The sequence below is a fragment of the Vipera ursinii genome (assembly GCF_947247035.1).
Source record: "Vipera ursinii genome assembly, chromosome: 1".
NCBI classification, from domain to species: domain Eukaryota; kingdom Metazoa; phylum Chordata; class Lepidosauria; order Squamata; family Viperidae; genus Vipera; species Vipera ursinii.
In genome coordinates this window covers 19,186,845-19,191,166 of record NC_139512.1, presented here as the reverse complement: position 1 = coordinate 19,191,166, position 4,322 = coordinate 19,186,845, and the positions used below count along the sequence as shown (strand labels likewise).

General features: G+C 38.1%; 1 long non-coding RNA gene across 1 annotated transcript in view; it reads left to right on the top strand.

Annotated features, from left to right (window-relative positions):
* The first annotated feature begins 2,651 nt into the window (after nucleotides 1-2,651).
* The window catches only part of LOC310632964, a 1,456,945-nt gene continuing 1,455,274 nt past the window's right edge, over nucleotides 2,652-4,322 (top strand). Inside the window, exon 1 of the long non-coding RNA XR_014490954.1 lies at nucleotides 2,652-2,769. This is a non-coding gene — a long non-coding RNA (uncharacterized lncRNA). The remainder of the gene's footprint in view (nucleotides 2,770-4,322) is intronic.

Genomic DNA, 4,322 nt, shown 5'->3' with positions numbered 1-4,322 from the left:
CTACTCCGTGAGCTGCATTGGCTTCCGGTTGTCCTCCGGGTAAGATTCAAGGTGTTGGTTACGACCTATAAAGCCCTAAATGGCATGGGTCCGGGTTACTTACAGGAGCATCTGTTGCCGGCTCCCACAGAGAGGGCCTCCTTAGGGTGCCATCGGTCAAAGAGTGTCGACTGGTGGCCCCCAGGGGGAGGGCGTTCTCTGTGGGCGCGCCAGACCTTTGGAACCGTTTACCGGTGGAGCTCCGGATGGATCCCGACCTTCGCTCCTTCCGACGTGACCTAAAAACATATTTATTTGAACAAGCCGGCCTGGTCTGATGGGTTTAGGGGTATTTTAACATTTTGTATTAATTTATTTAATTGGGCTACTGTATTTAATATTTCTTTTAATTTTTATATATTGTATTTTATTGTATTGCCCTGTACACCGCCCTGAGTCCTTCGGGAGAAGGGCGGTATAAAAATTAAATTATTATTATTATTATTATTATTATTATTATTATTATTATTATTATTATTATTATTATTATTATTATTATTATTATTATTCACTAGCCCAAACTGAAGAATGATATGTTTTTCTTCCAACCCAGAGATTTATGTAGAAAATCAGGGGGGGAACCACTTTGTGATTGATCTCCAACTTTTGCAATGACTTTACTTTGAACTATAAAAAGCTGCTCATTTTTAATTGGATAAATGATTGTGTGACAGAGCTTAAAGTTGGGTGCATTTTTTTGGGGGGGGAGGAGAGAGCTCTGAGGACTTTCCAATCAATATATTAGTTGTTTCAGGGCAGCTTTTCTTAATTAGGGTTTCATGGAACTCGGGGGTTCCAGAAAGAGATTGAAAAAAAATACACATCGCAGTGATAGGAATTTTTATGAGCCACAATATAGCTATAGCTGTAAACTGTGTAAAATCTGAATTGGGTAGCTTGGAAGTGAATTGTATTTTTTTTTCTTTTTTGCAATTTTTATTCAGGGTTTTCCCGTGACCTGGAAATTATTTCAAAGGTTCCTCCAGGACAATAATGTGGAGAAAACATGTTTTAGAGAATATCAGAATGTTAGGTGGCAATCATCCAAAGTAGGATTTTCCTAGTCCGGGATCATCAAAACAGATTGAAAAAATAGGACACCAGTTGAGTGGATGCTTCCAACTGCCTACCTTAGTTGTTGTCCTTTGAGAAAGATTTCTGGAGTGCCATTCAAAACTGGGGAAAATAAATGGACTGAGATTCATGTTCTGCTACCTTGTTAACTTGATCCCTTTTCTCATTTTGATCAAGCATTATATTATTACCCCAGTCTTAGAAACAACATATTTACTTCTCATAAAGGCTAGATGAAGAAAGTTCCAATACTTGGAACTGGAATCAGATGGACCGCTGTAGATATCTCAGCTAAAATGCTCAGCTGAAATTCTCACCCACCCCTCTCTGATATTCTCACTACTTTATTGCTGAGCCTCGGATTAAAAAGCATAATGGTGCCAGTTTGTGCATTCAAACGCTCTGAACCATCTGCATTTTCTAATTAGAAAATTGCATTCTCTGATAAACTCTACCCCTCTTGGGCCTTGCGCTATATGTTTTTCTCTGATGAAGATATTGCAACTCTTTATTAAATCCTTGATGGAGCTGCAATTAATGCTGTCTTCATAGAACCGACACCTTTAAAGTAATCTAATGGGGAGTTTGTCACTAATGCAAACTTCCCTGATTAATTAAATAAGACATTGGGCTTCATAAAGCAATCACTGGAAAATGAAATTCTATTTACATCTAAATGCATTTTTTTTAAAAAAATAAATAAATCCCAAAAACTTAATTTCATGTTATACAATCCCTCTTACTCTGTCATCCTCATGTGATCTCAAAATTAATTTTCTTCTGTTATGATATGTTTCCAAGCCTGAAATATTTTTTCATGAATAAATTTCAGTCTTTCTCCATAGACCAATATCTCAGTGCTGCCTCTTGCAAACAACTTGTAGCAGAAAATGGAGAAGACCAGCTCTGGCTAGGAACATGATGTAGTTGTATCATTCCTCTTATGCAAAGATGTACTTTAAAAAAAATCTACATTGCTCAGAGTAGCTTGCCACAGGCTACACTTTTCCATTGGGCCACACTAAAAAAAAGTGACAGTCCAAACAGAGACTGAAATTTAATTAATTTCAAGTGTATTAAATGTAAATTGATTTCACTAAATAGAGTGAAAATATTTATATATGTTTAATTATTTTCCCTACTGACATTAAAACTTGCAAATCAGAGTCTACAGGAGCAATGCTTAGTTATCCAGAATAAACGGCACTTCCACTGTTGAATTCCTTGTCTTCTAACAAGTACAGTTTCATACCTTGTTTAGATTATTCTTCAGTTTGCTTATCCATACCCAAGCCAACACAATACTTTCTGATGCTGCCGGCATCAAGCTCCCTTCATCCAGTGCGCTTCCACAGGGACGGTCTTCTCAGGGTACCACCAGTAAGAGATTGCCGGCGGACAACACCCAGGGATAGGGCCTTCTCAGTGGGTGCGCCTTGGAACCAGCTGCCAGTGGAGCTTAGGACTGCCCCCGACCTCCGTTCATTCCGCCGGGACCTGAAGACCTGGCTCTTCGAGCTCTCTGGCCCAGGCTGAGAATTTTAATTTCAATTTTAATTTTAACTGGGGTTTTATTTGTTCAGGGACGGATATAATTTTTTAAATTGTTTTTAACTTTTGTATTTTTTGTTTTAATCACCCTGTAAACCGCCCTGAGTCCTTCGGGAAAGGGCGGTATATAAATATAATAAAACAAATAAATAAATAAATAATTTCCTTGTCAGATATTTCTGGATGATATCATTTTCATTGCAATGTTGCTTCCTGTAATCTTAAACAAGAACACAGAGGCCAATACACAGGTCTGAAGAAGTCTATAGGCAAAAGAACAAATGATGATTATGATGTACCACCATGTCATTTTCTATTCTTAGATTTTATCCATAATAATCTGTCCCTAACTTGGTGTTTGTTTGGATGAAGTATAATATTCTGGGCCAGATGGGAAATCCCATGTAGAAAGACAATTTAGTTCCCTATCTATTGCAGTTTATAATAAACAGAAGTCAGTTCAAGACTCTTCTACTAAATCTTTCCTTAATTCGGCCATTATTGCCAATAGAAAAAAAAAATCTCAGCTTTTAAAAATCTATTTGCTAGGAATATAAGAGAGAGCTCCTTCCTTCCCCCCTCCCTCCCTCCCTTTCCTCTCATCCCTCTCTGTGGAATCCCCATTCTGATAAATTGTCACTGGGTGGCACTGTGAGGCTATGTGTAGGTCAGAATAAAAATGGCTTCCTAAATTCTCCACCCTTCATTAAACATTTTCCAGAGGGGAGGTGGAATTCCCACAATTTGGGAAGCACACAGGAAAACTCCAAAAAATCATCTCTGGAGGAATTTCAACACAGCAGCAATACGAAACAGATTTGTTAATTGATGCTGATTTACATGCATGCCTGAAACAGCTCAGAATATTTATGGATGACAAAATTGTGAGAATGGAGAAAGGAAATCCATGACGAGGGCAGAAACCCTTTGACAATTTGGAGGAAGTCTGAACAAGCACGTCAGAAAAATGCACTGTATTCCCCCCCCCCAAAAAAAATATCACCCTTATCAATTGTTTTATTGCTTAAAGTCTGTTTAGCTCCTAGTTCCCTCCTTTCTTTGATGGGTTGATAGTGATTGATCCAACTCCCTGTGTCAGTTTCTCCCACATTCAAATTAAATCTAGATCTTAAGAGGTTTGTGAATTTTGATTAACTATTATCAGGAAAGAAATAACAGGAGCATGTTACCCACCTGTATTATCCTAATTCTGACTGTTTTAGCTAATCCCAATGTGGATGCAATCACATAGCATCTGCCAATCAAGGAGCTGTAAACAATGAACCATCACAAAACTCAAGTCATAAGCTTTCTTTGGATGGCTTAAAAAATAACAAAGAAACAAAAATCAGAAAAGGATCAGCAGTTCCAGTCATGGTACCAATTACCCAAGAGGTGTTTGGTTTCTCTAGCCTAAATGTGTTCAAGCAGAGGTTAAACAATCATTTGCTAGAGATGCTTAGATAGGATTCCTTGGCTAACAAGGGGTTGAAAATGGCCTTGATAGCCTCTTCAAACTCTATGATTCTAAGAGATGGCAACTTTAGTCCAGTGGTGGAAAAAGTGTTTACTATACAGAGATGTGAAACATGGAGAGTCTGCTCATGGAAAATAGAAGAATTCAAGGTTCTACTCTTGAGTTCAACTGAATCCCACGG